Source organism: Pseudonaja textilis, chromosome 14, assembly GCF_049901715.1.
Source record: "Pseudonaja textilis isolate UNSWEBS1 chromosome 14, rPseTex1.2, whole genome shotgun sequence".
Taxonomy (NCBI): Eukaryota; Metazoa; Chordata; class Lepidosauria; order Squamata; family Elapidae; genus Pseudonaja; species Pseudonaja textilis.
The window spans coordinates 15,951,755-15,968,832 of NC_142003.1; positions in this window are offsets into that span (position 1 = coordinate 15,951,755).

Here is a 17,078-nt window from a genome sequence, read left to right on the forward strand (position 1 = left end):
GGGGAAGGGGAACATAGTTAGCGAGGGATTTTGTAGCCAAAACAAAATAGTTTTCTTTGGGAACCAAGGACATTCTAACCAAGAAAAGTAACCAGGCAACCAACCACTGCCTTGATTGGACAACGTGACTAATCAGGTGAAAAACGCGGGCACTTTCAGAGTTGGTTTTCACCTATTTGTGCTGATAACTCCAATAAAATTATTATTTGAAGAATCTGCTCTGCTTTCTACGGAGTTATTACCTGGAACCCTGACAGTGGTTTTGTGTACTGCCAGCATCCATGAATGGGGCTTCACTTGTTTTCATGGACTGTTTTCTGGCATGCTGCAGACCGGTGCCAGTCCCCAGATTGAGGGTTAGGGACCCCTGTGTTATGGTGTCCAAACCATGTATTGACCCCCATCCTGTAGGTCAGCGTCTCTGCCCCAAAGAAGTGAATGTGCTAAGAAAGGGCAGGAGGGGAGCATATTAAATTGAGGAAATGCAGACCATGCCAGCTATTGGAGGCAATTTCCATGTGTTTCAACATCAAGAGGTCTGTTTAATTTATATTTTATATGGTCAAAAGAGTCCTGGCACAGCAGGAATCTTATCTAAGCAGCTGAATTTTCTGGTTCCATCTCTTGCACACACACACAAAAGAAGACATCACAGATTTTCCCGGTTTCATATAGCCAGCCTTGACATGATTGTAATACATAACCAGTGGTGCAATTCAACCGGTGTAACAACCGGTTTGATGATTGTGTGCTTTGCGCACATGCAGACCATTTTTAAAATATCAATTTTTAGCAATAATACTTACCTTCTACTGCAGCCCCGGGAGAGTAGAACAGCGGAGGTGTGGCAAAATTCTGTGTGAATCAGCTGCGCTCCAAAACAAGGAAATAAAACACAGAAAAATGGCAGGGGCAGGTGGGCGGCAGTGGTGTGTTTCAAATTTTTTTACCACCGTTTCGGTAGGTGTGGCTTGGTGGGCACACTTAGCATGCGTGCACACACTTTGTGTGTGCATGCATGCCAAACGCTCACTTTGCAGAGGTGTAGAGGCTTTTCAACTCACCTCCCGCCATCCTGCATTCTCCCTGTTGCTTCAGCCAGCTGCCACGCAGCAATGTGCTGTGCCACACAAAGCAGCTGCGCCTCAAAAGCAGGACATAAAGGCTAATATGGGAACCCAGGCAAACGGTAGGCTCAATGGCAGAGCTTCGGAGAGCACCGGTTTGGTCTCTACTGCTCATTGGCACTACCAGCTCGGCAGAACTGGATCAAATCAGTAGAATACCACCACTGGTGGGCGGGGACAAATGATCACTGGAACTACCAGTTCACCCGAACTGGCCCAAACTGGTAGAATCCCACTCCTGTGCATAAGTCTTCTGCAGCTGGCAGCCAACGTTTCAACTCTTTTGCTGTTGTTTTCAGCTGTTGGGGCCGTGGGGATGGGTGTGAAGTATTGAAGTGATGCAATATGGAGAGTATGGAATAAATTGGCAAAAGGGATCCCAATCTTATTGCAGCGTTAGGATGGTAAAAATGGAATTGTCAGAATTAGAATTATTTGACCTTGCAACATTTAAAAAAAAACAAAACAGCTGTTTGGAACAGCACAGCTGGCAATACATAAGCTTTGCGTTAAAGCTTGATATGACTGTGAATTACCAGGATTTGCTGAGGATTCTTCAAAAGAGAAATAATAACAATAATAACGTTCTTTAACCTTGATAAATGTCATGTGTGAAGAATCAGGACCGCACATTAACTAAACTGATTTATTGCTTATGTCTACTCACAAGAATCTAGTCAATTAATGATCAGTACTAAATTGGTGCTAGATAAGAGTTAATGAGACTCAAGAGAGGCTGCACTTGGGTCATTTGTGGGAACCTCACAATTTCAGGCTAAATTAGAATAGAATAGAGCTGGAAGGGACCTTGAAGGTCTTCTAGTCCAGCCCCCTGCTCGAACAGGAGAACCTATTTCAGATAAGTGACTGTCCAGTCTCTTCTTAAAAGCCTCCAATGATGGAGCTTCCATGATTTCTGGAGGCAAGCTGTAGCTGTTCCACTGGTTAATTGTCCTCACTGTTATGAAGTTTCTCCTTAATTCTAGGTTGCTTCTCTCTTTGGTTAGTTTCCAATTATTGTTTCTTGTCTTGCCTTCTGGTGCTTTGGAGAATAGCTTGACTCCAGGGGTGGGATTCTACCAGTTGGCACCTATTCTCTAGAACTGGTTGTTAACATTCTAAACAATTCAGAGAACCGGTTGTTAGAAGAAATTACTGGCCCAATCCTGTAAGGAAGGCAGGAAGGAAACATTCTGGGGTTGCTTACAGAAACTGCCTTTCCGTTAACCCTCATTACATTCTTGGCAGGACTAGACTTCCTATCTCAGGAACTTCTCTGGAGTTTTTTCCCCTCCTTTGCTGGTACTTTGCTTGTGTGGAGTGACCCTTCAAAGTTACAATGGCACTGAAAAAAGTGACTTATGACCATTTTTCACACTTACGACTGTTGCAGCATCCCCACAGTCATGAGAGGTCAGGCGAGGAGATGCGTGCCTCAATGTGAGTGATATTGAGTTGGCCACACCCAGCCAATAACATGACCACCAAGCCATGTTCACCTAGTCGTATGACCACCAAGCCACACCCACCATCTAAGCCACACCCACAGAACCGGTTGTTAAAAATTTGAATCCCACCCCTGGAGAGAGAGAGAGAGAGAGGAGATGCGTGCCTCAATGTGAGTGATGCTGAGTTGACCACACCCAGCCAGTAACATGACCACCAAGCCATGCCCACCAACTAAGCCACACCCACAGAACTGGTTGTTAAAAAAAAAATTGAATCCCACCCCTGCTTGCCTCCCTCTTCTTTAAGAGAATTTTCTTCACATTGGGAAGAATTATCCAGTGGAACAGCTACAGCTACTGCTTCCAGAAGCTGTGGGTTCTCCATCACTGGAAGTTTTTAAGAAGAGACTGAATAGCCACTTGTCTGAAATGTAATAGGATCTCCTGCCTGACCAAGGGGTTGGACCCAGAAGACCTCCAAGGTCCCTTCCAACTTTGTCATTCTGTTAATTCTCTCAGAACTATTCTGTTGAAGACAATGGAGAACGAAGCCCTCCCTCCCTCTTAAATATTTAATTCCTAAAGGAAATTGGAGATGCAAATTTAATCACTGCATTTCCTGTATGAATCTGGGGAAAAAAGGTTTTTAAGCAGTTATTGGATAATGATCATCATCTTCAGTTTTATTTCTTTGAAAAAAAACCAGATGTTTGGAAATTCAGGGGATTGCCCAGAATGAAAAATGGTGCAAATAAATAAATACTGTCACGAGAAGAGTGTGTATGTGTGTACATGTGCGATAAAGTTATTAACAACAGAAGAGCTGTTAACAACCACTAGCAGAAGTGAGAATTAACATTTGCTGACATTTTCCTATATTATGTTTTTATGTTAACTAGAAGCAATTAAATTAACTTTAAGGCAGTTTTCCCCCTTTCTATAAATGGCTTTTATTTAGTCCTCTAGAAATAGTAACTTGCCTTTCTTGTAAAGTTGCATATTACCTCTGCTGCTATAATGCGCTTTAAAAAAGCTCAGCTTTTTTGCCACTAAAGTAGAATATTTACAAATATGAACATACACAACGTAGACAAGCACACTTCACAGTTTGCCTGTAGGTTTTAAGATCTAAGCTAAGCATCTGCATCTTTCTGCAAATATGTTTCACAGGGTCAGATTGTATCTTCTCTTTTCTTTATTTTTAACCCCTCCTCTGGAAAATATATATAAAACAAAAACGTATGTTTATGAACAATGAACTATGGATTGGGTTTTCCCTTTTCTCCTAGGGAAAGCTGTAAAAAATCTCATATCTAAGTTGGTGGGAACCAATGATGTCTCTGATCCCAGAGAATTCAGGGCAGGGAATAATAGGGCTGGAAAGGACTTCAGAGTCTCATATTTAATTGTTTATCCACAGGGATGGGATCCAACCGGTATAACTACCGGTTCTGTTGCTCTGCATCACGCAAGTGCAATTTATGACCTGCTGAGCTGCCTGGACAGCTGAGCAGCGCTGCGTGTGGGTGCACAGTGGTTGGAAAAGCCCTTTTTTCATGCTTTTTCAACCGCAGCTGTGCTGCACAAAGCAGCTGAGGTTGGAAAAGCAGGAAATAAAGGTCAGGTAAGAGCCCAGGTGGGAGGGTGGGCCAAAACAGCAGCAGACATAGAGCAGGTTCTATGTCTGCTGCTCTTCAGAGCAACCAGTTCTACAGAGGTGGGCAGAACTGGTAGAATCCCACCCTTGGTTATCCACTAAGACTCCAAGATCCCTCTCACAGATACTTCTGTTAAGCCTGGTTTCTCCCGGTCTATATATGTCCTTTTGGTTTGTCTTGCCTAAGTGTAGGATTTTTCTCCACATTGAATTTCACTTTGTTAGACAGGGCCCAGGGTTCAAGTCTGTCAAGAGCCGTCTGGATCTTGAGCCTATCATCTAGGGTAACAAACTCACATCGTCACGGCGTCGTTACATGATATATTGCAACTTTTTCCCCTTTGCTAAATTGGGCATGGTCGTAGCCAGCATATGATGCATCTGGCCTGCGAGCTGCGAGTTTGACATCCCTGATCTAGGGTGTTGGCCAATGGTGGGATTCAAAATTGTTTACTACCAGTTCTGTGGGCGTGGTTTGATGGGCATGGCAGGGGAAGGATACTGCAAAATCCCCATTCCCTCCCCACTAACCAGCTTTCCGGCTCCCTTCTCCTGTGCAGGGCAACCAAAGAAGACCCAGCCCATCAGCTGGGACTCAATGGGAGGCAGAGAAGAGATAGGGTTGGCGGGGCCAGTCAGAGGTGCTATTTGCCAGTTCTCCGAACTACTCAAAATTTCTGCTACTGGTTCTCTAGAACTGGTCAGAACCTGCTGAATACCATCTCTGCTGTTGGCTATTCCTCTCAGTTTAGTATCATGTGAAAATTTGGTAAGTTCCCCTTCTATTCCCTCATCTAAGTCATTTATGAAGATATTGAAGAGTCCTGGGCCTAAGAAGGAACCTTGTGGCACCCCACTGCTTATTTCTCTCCATGTAGATGTTAAGGACTATTTATTGAGTACAATTTGTCAACCAGATTCATCTGATGGTGATGCTATCTATCTCATTTATTCTAGCTTTTCAAGAAGTAGGTTGTGATCTACTTGGTCAAATGCCTTACTGAAATCTAAGTACACTATGTCTATAACATTTCTCTGGTCTACTAATGTAGTCACTTTGTCAAAAATGAAATAAGATTGGTTTGGCGTGATCTCTTTTTAACAAACCCATGCTGACTTCTAGTTATTACTTTACTCATGTCTAGTTGATCACAGATCTGTTTATTGGTTAGCTTTTCCAGTATCTTCCTGGGTATGGATGTTAGGCTGATTGGTCTGTACTTTTCTGGATCTGTTGGGAACCACATCAGCTCTTTTCCAGCCCTCTGGTAGTTCTCCAGTGCTGCAGGAATTTTTAAAAATGTGGTACAGTGGTTCTGAGACGACATCTTCCAACTCCTTTAGAACTCTGGGATGTAATCCATCAGGTCCCAGCGAGTTGTATTCATTTAGATCAGAAAACGTTCCCTTACCATTTTTTTTTTATTTAACTTTTATTTCTAGTCTGTTTTTTACAGTTATGTTTTTGGTAGATTGGGCTATAGTGCTTAAATCTGGCCCATGGGGCCACCCTGGAAACAGCAAAGGATCGACCTGCGGTACCTCTGCTAGTGGAAATGAGGTGCGGGGGAACCATGTGAGGGGGCCACTGTGCCCTGTTTTGGCTAGCAAACTGCTACAGGAGGCAGCCCAGGCTGAAAACGGGCCCCTGTTTTGGCTGGCAAAGTGCTTCAGGAAGCATCTCCCTGCCCGGCCAGCCCGTGGAGGAGAACTACAGTGCTGATCCAGCCCTCAAAAAAAATCCAGTTCGACACCTCTGAACTAGACAAATCTACCCAGCCTGTAGTTTCCATGTAATTTTATATCTCGCTCTGAATAAATCTGCATACACTTGTTTCATATCACATGAACAATCCCTTGGGAATTTCAACGGAAACCAAATGCAAGGGAATGAATGGACAGACGGATAGAAGTAGATATTTAAAAGTGTTGCAGCTCCAGACCAAAATAGATCATTGTGGATGGAACTTTACTTCTTGCCCCCTCCCCAAACCTTTCTCTTGTATACCAGCTTCTACTATAAACTTCCAGTTTATCATATAACATTGCAATTTATGGTATAGCCAGCTTCTACACAGACAATAAACTCTTCATCAATGCCAGTGGGAAGACATGAAAGGTTATAAATAATAGAAAAGTGATGGTACCTATCTGTCTTCCTTTGCCCAGTACACAGAATATATTGGACTTTAAACATGTCAAAAAAAAAAAAAAAGCTAAGCTTGTTTTACATACAATGAGGGTTTGTTTCAGGGGTTTTGTTGTTGTTTTGAAAGAAAAACAAATGCATATTTTGTGCATATTTTCTCCCTGCAAGATTTTATTGGAAATAAATACATACAAGGGCTAGGTTGTATGAGAAAAAATAATAATAAAACCTGCTGTGCTTTGAAAGATGTGCAATTGCTATCTGCTGATTATTTATTATATCATTAATTTATGGCAGAGAGATGGAGAGTGAGGAAGAAACAGAGCGAGGGGAAAAGTCTTTAATCTTTCAACTAAAATAATCCAAGTGGAAAAATTTTATGTCAGAAGACTGGTTAAGGATCCATTCAATTAGCATTCTTCCACAAATGAAAGTCTGTTTGTTAAAAGTCCTAAAATTATTGAGGTTTCAGTTTGGAAAACCTTAAGACTCCTGATGGGAATGGGATACTTTAGGGTGAAGCCTTTTAATTTTACTCAGGATGCAGTTATGAAAATGCCCTTGCTTCCTTGAAAACACCAATGATCAAACCATACATTTTCTGATTCTATTTATTTATTTTTATTTATTTATTTTATCAATTACTTATAAGATCATAGGTATAAGAATAAACATGAGTATGAATACAGGAAATAGGTATGAATAAATGGGGACAATAGGACAGGGACGGTAGGCATGATTGTGCACTTATGCATGCCTCTTAGGAATGGGGTGAGGTCAATAGTAGATAGTTTAAGGGTAAAGGAGTGGGGGTTAGTGGATGTAACAACAGAGTCAGGTAGTGCATTCCAGGCATTGACCACTCTGTTGATAAGTCGTACTTTCTGCAATCCAGTTTGGAGCGGTTTACATTGAGTTTCTATCTGTTGTGTGCTCTTGTATTGTTGTGGTTGAAGCTGAAGTAGTCATTGACTGGTAGGATGTTGTAGCAGATCATTTTGTGTACTACGCTTAAGTCCAACCATAGATGACATAGTTCAAGGTTGTTCAAGCCCAAAATATCAAGCCTGGTGATATAGGGTATTCTGTTGCAAGCAGAGGGGTACTTCTCGTGAAATACTTCTGGACTCACTCAGATTTGGATTCTGTAACAGTTTAACAAAAACTGTAATCCCGTTTCCATCCTGGCTTAAGCTAAACTAAGACAAAGATTGTGATAGGATCTGTTGCCCAGTATCTTGGATATGTCTCTTTCCAATCTGCCTTCTGTTTGTCTCACTGACTTAAACCTCCAAAGCACCTGAGGGCAGGACAAGAGGTAAAAGATGGAAGATCATTACAGAGAGATCCAACCGAGAAATTTCCTAACTGTGAGAACAGTTAACCAGTGGAATAGCTTGCCTTTGGAAGTTGTGGGTGCTCCATCGCTGAAGGCTTTCAAAAAGAGACTGGACAGCCATTTGTCTGAAATGATATATGGTCTCCTGCTTGAGCAAGGGGTTAAACTTGCTCCGAAGTCCCTTCTAATTCTATTATTCCATGTTCTATATTTCCTGACAATAAAAACAATTGATCAGTGGATTGGGTTGCCTCCAGAAGTTGTGGGTGCTCCATCACTGGAGGCTTCCTAGAAGAGATTGGACAATCATTTGTTCAGGATCCAGTTTTGGTCACCATGTTATAAAAAAGATGTTGAGACTCTAGAAAGAGTGCAGAGAAGAACAACCAAGATGATCAGGGGACTGGAGGCTAAAACATACGATAAACGGTTGAAGGAACTGGGCTTGGCTAGTCTAGGGAAGAGAAGGACCAGGGGAGACATGAGAGCAGTCTTCCAATATTTGAGGGGCTGCCACAGAGAGGAGGAAGGGGTCAAGCTATTTTCTGAAGCACCCAAAGACACCTGATTTGGGCATGGAGATGGACTAGAAGACCTTCAAGGTCCCTTCCAACCCTATTATTCTATGTTCTAAATACTTACCATCTTCCCCAGTCTCCAACGGAGAGTTATGAAGAAATACATGATGGCTTTACCATTTGTCTAGTGTACATTTGCCCAGTAACCATCTTTTTTTCCAATTCTGCTGCTGAATTAAATTGCAAGAAAAGACAAACCCCACCCCATGCCACATTAAAGCCGGAAATATTTCAATTCTAAAACGCACTTACCCTCATACACACAGAGGGAAGAATTCGCCCATTATCAAGGCCAATCTAACCTTCCAGGAATTCCAGCCAAAAGTCTGTCTTATCTCCTGTTAAAGAGAGCTATTATCTCTCACTTCCCAGGAGAAAGCAAAGCAGAACTGATTTGATTAAGAACAGATTAACCTCACTAACACAGCTACCCTGGGTTTTATACCTGTCACTTTAGCATGACAATTTATATTTATTCAAAAAGCCACCAGACAGTAAATTAAACATTGCCCTAATTAGAAAAATGTCATATGTTACAGTGAGAAAGCAAACAGATTTCATTTCCATGATGGTCTGAGCCAACGTACATTTGGCACCGAGTGACATCAATACTTGTAAACAATCATTTCTGAATCAAATGAGGTTATGCATGCAAGTAATGCATGAATAGGTGTGCAAGGAAAGAGAAAACAGATTTGTATCATGTTTAGAACCAGGCCACTTCTGGCCAATAGTACAGAGGAACTTGGGAGTCCTTCTCCTTGGTCAAAAGATAGTTGTGATTTGTACAATTAAAAAGTTAGAAAGGAAATGAAAAGACCAAAATACCACTTCATCAGCAATCAACACCCAAATAAGCAGAGATAAACACCAAGATGAATACCAGATCAACAATCAAGAAGTAAGCAACACCCCAACCAAGGAACTAACAATTCAGACAAACAGTCCAAGAGTAAGCACAGGTCTAATTAAGAAACCATAAAAATACTCCTACCAACACTGACAGGGCCAGCCACTTGTATATAAACAGAGAAAAAAAACCCATTCCATTCCAGCATTGATGATATTATCTGAAATAAAACCACCAAGCTCACTCCACAAATCCCCCTCCTGATGATGTTCTCTGTCTGGTTGGGTTATGAATCATCTGCAAGAAAACCACCAAGCTGAGAAAACACCAAGGATCTCACCGTTCAACCCTGAGCATCTTCTATTGGTTAGACATTTCCTTTTGACATGATTTCAATGCACTGGAGCTGAAGCTCATTGGTGCAGGCTAGGCAAGAATATGTGTGAGCTTTTGATCCACACTGATGTTTTCGCCAGATCTCTCTTGCAAAATATTGACCAAGCTTCTCATCCAATGCATTATAGCTCAGTGATGTTTTGTGAAGTAGGTGAAGTCCCACTTCTCCAGGTACATGTCAAAATGTTTAGGACTTCTATCCAAACTCAGCTCTTTCCTCTTATTACTCCGTTGCTTTTTTGTTGTGCTGTGAGGGAATGTGCTACACAAGCCATTCGTTGCCATCTTTCATGCCATGTGATTTATCTGTGCCAAAGCCAGGCACCACAAGACATTTTCACGAGTAAATGCAAATTGTGAGATGTGAACATCTCATAACACCAGGTTCTTTGGTTCTGAGAAAGCTCCTTTGTGCTGTTTCATGCACTGGCACCTTCAGAGAGGAAGTACAATAGCTAAATTTGAAGATAATTGTTGGTCTACACAGTTGATGGTTTGTTTTATGTTTGTGAATTATTTTTATTTATATCTGTTATTTAATTTAATTAAACAAATTGCAAGAGTCATTTTGGTGTAGTGGTTAAAGCCCTGGGCTAGAAACTGGGGGACCATGAATTCTAATTCTCCTTTAGGCACAAAGTCAACCAGGGGACTTTGGGCCAGTCACTTTCTCAGCCCTAGGAAGATAGCAATGGCAAGCCATTTCTGAAAAAACCTGGCCAAGAAAATTCCAGGAACTTCTCCCAGTCATCACCTGGGCGGAATTTGAAAGGTCAGCTAAGACTGAGAAACCATAAATTGGCTTTGGAGGTAATAGATAGCATAGATTTTGTTAAGGTATTGAGATTTAACAGCTGACCATCTGTAAAGCTGATGCAATGAAGATGAATCAGCATTGGTATTGCCGGTTTTAGTCTAAGAAGGGGTCCACAGAAGTTTTACCAATTTAAGAAGTGTTTATATAAGGTAGTCATTAGAGGGTGTATATTCTCTCCTTATGTCCAGTATCCATTGCAGAGTTCTTCATGTAGAAGATTGATTGCTTGTCAGGTATTTGCCTACCACGTATATTTCTGTATATGTCTTGTAGATAAACCACTGTTAAATATCTAAGTCTCTGTGTGCTATGTTTTGCTCCTGGATTGTCTCATAACGTTGTCACACTGCAAACACTCTGACAGATTTTGACATCCAATTAACCACTAACTGTACCTGGATAGTCTTTTTTTCAACCAGCAGAATATCACAGAGTGATAAGGCTGGAAGGGACCTTAGAAGTCTTTTAGTCCAATCTCCTTCCCAACAAATGATTGAACAAATGTCCAATTATTTCTGGTTGTCCAATTATTTTTTGAAAACTTCTAGGGATGAAGCATCTACATCTCCAAGAGGCAAGCTGTTCTATCGCTTAATCATTCTTACCATCAGGAAATTTTTCCTTATTTCCAGGCTGGTGCTATGGAGAATAAATTAACCCCCCTTTTCTCTGTGACAGCCCTTCAAGTATTGGAAGACCTCTATCATGTCAATCCTAGGCCTTCTCTTCATTAGGCTAAACATACTTTGTTCCTTTACCCGTTTAGCCTCCAGATCTTTTCTCATCTTTGTTGCTCTTCTCTGCACTCTTTTTTAGAGTCTTGGCATCATTTTTGCATCATTATGACCAAATCTGGATGCATTAATTCCACGTGTGGCCTGACACTAGTGTGGTATTCTTGTGATCTTGATGTTATCCCTCTTTTGTTGCAGCCTAGGACTAAGTTGGCTTTTTTGCCAGCTGTAGCACACTGCTGGCTTATACTTAAGTGATTACCCATCAGGATTCCTAGATTCCCCTCGGAGTTGCTTCCTATCCTGTATCTATGTATTTGGTTTTTCCCACCTTGGGATCTTAATTTTCTCACCACTGAACTGCATCAGAATAGAGGTGAGTAGAGTAGAGTAGAGTAGAGTAGAGTAGAGTAGAGTAGAGTAGAATAGAATAGACTGGAAGGAACCTTGGAGGTCTTCTAGTCTAGCCCCTGCTCAAGCAGGAGAACATATATTATTTCATCTTGTTGAATTCCTTCTGCCCAAAATTAGTTAGTTGACTCATTTGCACTGAACAATTGCAATATATTTCCCCAAAATAAGCTCAGCATTTCCCTCTTCTTGCTATAAAAGGCCATTTCCAAAAACTGAGAAAAATACAGAACAACCATACTTCTTCATTCTGTACCATGATTTCACTCACAGTGGTCCCTCCAGAGGTTTGTTCATTCCCACTCTATAGCCATCCCAATTAGAAGCCATCACAATCAGGGCCGGACAATGTGTGCATTTTTTTTAACCTGTTTGTAAGCTCACCAAAACGGAGGTGTTTCCCATAACTTATAGGATAGAATTCCAGACCTTAACTGTACAGGGAAAAGAGATGGATGGGTGAATAGGTTGATGAATTATCTATGACATCAGAACAGAGAAGAGAAACATGCATAGGCAAGCTGTTGCTCAAGGAAATTGAACAACAGGCTTTGATTTATAGCTCCAGAAGACCAAACAAATATGTGAGAAAATAACCCCAGTGAACAATACTTCTTGGCATTGCATCAAACCTCCCAGGAAAGTCAGACCCAATAGGAAAAGATAAAAAAGATTTTTCAAATATACAGAATTTCTTTTCTTCTTGTTTATCCCAAGGCAAAGTTCAGAAAAGTCCTGCTCCCTGGCTGGACTATCATATTCTTTCTTTTCTTTTCTTTTTGTTTCTTTTCTTTTGTTGTTTCTTTTCTTTTTTCTTTTCCTTTATTTTATGTTCTCCTTTCTTTCTTTCTTTCTTTCTTTCTTTCTTTCTTTCTTTCTTTCTTTCTTTCTTTCTTTCTTTCTTTCTTTCTCTTTCTCTCATTTCTTCCTTCCTTCTCCTTATTTCTTTCTTTTTTCCTTTCTTTCTCCCTTCCCTTTCCTTCCTTTCTTCTGTCTTTCTTTCTTTCTCCCTCCCTTTCTTTTCCCTCCCTCCCCCCTCTCTGCCTTCTTCCTTCCTTCCTTCCTTCCTTCCTTCCTTCCTTCCTTCCTTCCTTCCTTCCTTCCTTTCTCTCTCTCTCTCCCCCCTCTCTCTCTCCTTCCGTTCTTTCTTTCTTTCTTTCTTTCTTTCTTTCTTTCTTTCTTTCTTTCTTTCTTTCTTTCTTTCTTTCTTTCTTTCTTTCTTTCTTTCTTTCCCAGGAGATGAAAATTCACAGGTTTTTTTTCAGCAACAGGAGCATGACATCTCCCATTCCAATCTGACCAAGACACCAACAATGGATAGTCCTGGAACACTGGGGTTTATCAGTTACCCAAGTGAGCAGCTTGTTGAAGAAATGGGATGACACAATTGTACAGACAAGACTGCCCCCAAACAAAAAATTGCTCAGTATCTGTGTGATGCCAGTAACAATGAAAACTGCCTTATTTACAAAAAAAAAAACTAGAATAAGATTAAAACTATTGCAAGATAATATATAGAGGTGGTTTCAGACTCGCTGATTGGGAATTGTATCAACAGGCAGCAACATTAATTTGGATTAGAGATTGGATACTTTTAAATAACAGGAGAATATCCACACTAGAAGGACATGATTTGCAAGTTGGATGGCATGCCATGCTATGGGAGAAAAACCAAAAGACATACCTACATGTTAGGCAACATTTAATTAGGGGGGCATTAATAGAGATTTGGCATAAAATTAGAACAAAACTACACTAAGATACAGGGCTGGCTTTCAACCATGGAAGCAATGTTCAATCCAAATACTATGGATATTTTTAAAATGATCAGGTGCAATCAACTATTAGATAATCATGGAAATCTAAAAACAAATCCAAAACTGAAGGAAGAAGGAATAAAGATAGACTGGTGGCCCAACCTGCAGGTACAAAGTATAAAAAAGACATGGAAGAATTTGGTATAGATATAAGTCCTCAACAGCTTGATAAAATTTTACTAGGACCAGAGGAAAAATGTATACCCCAAATTTATAATTACCTCCTAAAATATGATAAAGAAGAGGAGGTAGTAAAACAGACAATGATAGCATGGATGAAAAATTTTGGATGTAACATTCAGTTAGAGGATTGGGAAAGACTTTGGAAGAGAAATTACAAATTAACAATGGCAGCCTTGTATAGGAAAAACGTTTACAAAATGTTTTAGCATTGGCATCTAGCACCATCGAGATTGGCCAACCCAAATTTGAGTCCAATATGTTGGAAATGTAAACAAACGGCAGCTTCCTTCTTTCACATGTGGTGGTTGTGCCCCAAAGCCAAAAAAAATTGGAACAAAATGAAGATTTGGTTGCAAGAAATAACAAAGGAAAAAAATAGAACTTAAACCGGAAATGTTTCTTTTGGGGATAATTAGAGGCGTTTGTAAGAAAGAAAACAAGTGTCTCATAATACATATTCTGACAGCAGTGAGACTAACCTATGCTCAAAACTGGAAAGCGGAGTGTAATCCCATGGATAATATGTTAATTAAAAAATTATGATAGTGCAGAAATGAATAAGCTTACTGTGGAACTGCAAGAGAAGGAAAAAAGAGAATACCATACGGTCTGGGATAATTTATATGTTTGGATAGATAACAAGAATAATAGATGACATACTTGTATAATGTAAATATAAATGATGTATATATGTATATAGATAGGAATAATAGAAGATGGGAAAAGCCGATGCCACAATGTATTGAAAAAATTGTAAACATGATTTGTTTTTTCTTTTTAAACTGTAAAACTTTAATAAAATTTATTAAAAAAGAAAAAAGGAAATTGCCTTACTTCGTGGATTTATCTTATTATGAAACTGAAAATCTCCCTGTTGATACATCCTGTGAGTTGTTCCTGTATAATAGGGCAGATTAACATGGTATGAACAATTATAAAACAATCCCAGTTTTCTCATGGTGTCATAAAAAGGGAAACAAGTACAATTTCCTTCAAAGAGACACTGACTTAATCTCTGCAAGTTTCCCTCCATCTAATCATTCTCTATCAGATGTAGATAATTCTGACATGTTTCTTCACTGGTTGTGTTGAGATTATTCTACTATGTTTCCCTGAAAATGAGACCCTGTCTTATATTTTTTGCCACTAACCTGGCTTCCTTTTAGCTGTCAGAGGCCTTCAGGAACGTCTTCTTCTGCAGCCAGCAAGGCTGTTCTGAAGGCCTTGATGATGCAAACAGTTGGCTTTAGTTTGGCAAGATTTCTGTCTATAGGCGAGGATCAATAGAATTGAATAAAAAATAGAATAATAGAGTTGGAAGGGACCTTGTGCAAGCAGGAAATCCTATACTATTTTAGACAAATGATTATCCAATCTCGTCTTCAAAACGTCCAGTGTTGGAGCATTTACAACTTCTGGAGGCAAGTTGTTCCACTGATTAATTGTTCTAACGGTCAGGAAATTTCTCCTTGCTTCTCTCCTTGATTAATTTCCACCCATTGTTTCTTGTCGTGCCCTCCGGTGCTTTGTTAAATAGCTTGACTCCCTCTTCTTTGTGGCAGCCCCTGCAATATTGAAACACTGCTATCATGTCGCCCCTGGTCCTCCTTTTCACTATAGATATACCCAGTTCCCGCAACCTTACTTTATACCTAATCATCTTTGTGGCTCTTCTCTGTCCTCGTTCTAGAGTCTCAACATCTTTTGTTTACATTGTGGCGACCAAAACTGAATGCAGTTGAAGAAGAAACTCTGTATATCTTTCTTGGTCTTTGGGACTGACATCCATATGGAGAATGTTGGGTGAAGACTTGCTTGCTCCAAATTATCACCAGTCTCCAAAAATGCATCACTAGGCACATAAAACTCTTTAGTGGAAAGTGATATGGCACCTCAGCCCTCAGCAGCCATGGGAACAGCCAGTTCTTCGGGATACCTGGTGTCCTTTTCCAGTCTTAGGAACCTTGAAAAAACTTTCATCTCCTATTTCTTCTGATGCTCAGAGAAGCTTAAAGGCCAGACTTACTTCCTATTGATTGCTAGTCCAAATCTATATCAAACCCAGACAACTTGACCTCCAAAACTAATTTTTTGCAGATTTAAGCTGTTTTATATGTCTGCTTTGTCTGGTGTTTGGGGAACAAGGGACAGAAAATAGCTTTGAAATTTTGTAAATAAATAAGCACCAGCCTTTTGGTGTTAACGGCTCTCTCAATAGTCTAGCACAGCCAGCAGAGAACTTTCATCAAAGTTGGCCTTGGACTGAAAATGCTTTCAAGCAAGGGCAGAAATCTTATATGCTGTGCCAGAAGTGGCCCTTGGAGACGGAAATAAGTATTGTTCTCCCTGATGCATTTTTAGATTGAAAGTTGGTTATTGTCACAGCAAGATTGATACCCCCAATTAGGGTGGCTGGGAGACCTGCACCTGTGGCAGAAAGAAATAATCTGAAGAGAACCTTTGCTTTCTGTCTTTCGTCTCAGTGAGAGAGTGTCAGAGGCTAAAAAGATGTGAGAAAATTAAAATGGCAAAAGAAGGGAATACAAGATGCTCTTAGAGCAGGGGTATCAAATCCAAGGCCCGCAAGCTAGATCTGGCCCATGGGGTGCTTAGATCTGACTCAAGGGGCCGCCCTGGAAACAACAAAGGACTGGCCCACAGTGCCTCTGCCAGCAAAAACGAAGCTCAAAAGTGCCACACTCACTCTCCCGAGCTCCGTTTTCACTAGCAGAAGGTTGCAGGAGGCCGTCCCAGCTGAAAACAGAGCTCACGAGCCCAATTTTGCTGGCAGAATGCTTGAGCTACCACAGGTGCCCCCAATACGAGTGATGTCAAACTGGCCATGCCCACCCACCCCGCTCGAGGTCAAACACAAACCTTCAATGAAATCGAGTTTGACACCCCTGTCTTAGAGTGTTCTCCTCACTCCAGTTGTTGCAAGGTGCTCTGAAAAGGCCCGCTATAAGGCTGTCATTTTGGTAAACCATACAGCACCTTCAAGATTGTTTTGGTGGATCTAAATCTTTCCATCCTCCACCATTCAGTCACAACTGAAGAAGCTTCTTGGATGAAAAGTGAAACATCTTCAGGAAAGCCCAGTTGCCCTTGGGATAACATGTATACAAACACATCTCTCTCTCTCTCTTTCTCATATTTATATCTATATCTATCATCTATTTTCTGAAGTTTTCACGGGTACTTACATGTATGGCATTCAGCTTTGTTCGGGTATTTTCCCACGTCATTGTAGTTGTGCTTTTAAAGTTGTAGCAACGTTTCGGCAGAATCTCATCTGAAGCCTGATGATGGCAGATGAGATTCTGCCGAAACGTTGCTACAACTTTAAAAGCACAACTACAATGATGTGGGAAAATACCCGAACAAAGCTGAATGCCATCTATCATCTATCTATCTATCTCTAACTCTATCTATCTACCTAACTACCTGCCTATCTATCTATCTACCTATCTATCTTTATCTATTATCTATCCTATCTATCTATCTATCTATCTATCTATCTATCTATCTATCTCTATCATCTGCCTCTGTCTCTCTCTCTCTCTCATCTATCT